Here is a 1,223-nt window from a genome sequence, read left to right on the forward strand (position 1 = left end):
CCTCGCATTACTCTATTCCCATGAGTTACTTGTACTTTGACTGTGGGTTGCGTTCTGTGTTCGCTGTACTTCCGGCGAAAGTAGCTCGCTCGCCAAAAGGTATCCATCCACTCGCATTGCTGTCGTTGCGTTTTTCCGTATTTTCAGTATTTTCGGTATACATTCCAACTTTTCTTTTTCATTATTTAAACGTCGGCGAAAACTTTATAATCTGTTAATTATTTGTCTTATGCCAAGTTAGCGCAATTTTATTGCTTTCCTTCAATTATTCTCCCTTTACCAGTTCTTGGACTAATGCATTCTTAAGTTGAGTTGTTCGCTGTTCACTGTTCCCTGCCTCGAAAGCCTGGAACACTGTAATTAAAGGGAAATCTTCGTACCTTTGCTGCAATAAAGTAAAATTGTTTTAAGTGTAATAAAGTCAGTTCATGGCCGTTTAATTTTTATGGCGAAAATATTTTTTACTTTCCTCTTTTATGCACTCAAATTAAAATGTATTAAATTTTTCCAAGTGAGATAAACAAAATTTCAAGGAGTGTTGCTAATACCACATTTGGAGAAGGAATGATGTTTGATTTTAATTCTTTGAAAATAAAAATATTTTTTTTTTATTTAAAACAGACGTCGTATTGTTCAACAAAATATAAATAAATTGAACAAATAAGTGAAATTTTCAATTAAAATAAGAAATATTAACCGAAGCATATATTCCAACCTTTTATACTTTCAGCCGAAAACCGAACGACAAAATTTGTACAGTTGACTGAAAGAGCTTATGGACCATTTCGTACTTATCAGCCATGGATAAGTACTGACGTACTGATAAGAGCTGACGCATGTCGTCATTATCTCATATATAGCTAAAATGAATAAACTTATAGCAAATCGAACTATCTGTATCTTGCGAGTACCAGCACACAGAGACTAAGAAAGTTAATAAATAAATAAAGAGTAGAATCTAATATTTTCAATTATAATAACCACTAATTAGTTGTCCATAGAAAATCAAAAAATCTAAATACTTGTAAATCTTAGTGTCACGTACGAAACAATGACATCAAATAATATTATGGTTGTTTACCATTATAAGATGATGGATTGGTGGAAGTATTTATAGAACTTTATATAGTTGCATATTATGCTTTTAATATAAGGCTGTCAAACAAGAAGATCTGCCATAAAATACGGAAAAGAGTTAGGAAAGAAAACGTTTATACTCTGCT

This window comes from Teleopsis dalmanni, chromosome 2 (assembly GCF_002237135.1).
Source record: "Teleopsis dalmanni isolate 2A chromosome 2, ASM223713v2, whole genome shotgun sequence".
Lineage (NCBI taxonomy): Eukaryota > Metazoa > Arthropoda > Insecta > Diptera > Diopsidae > Teleopsis > Teleopsis dalmanni.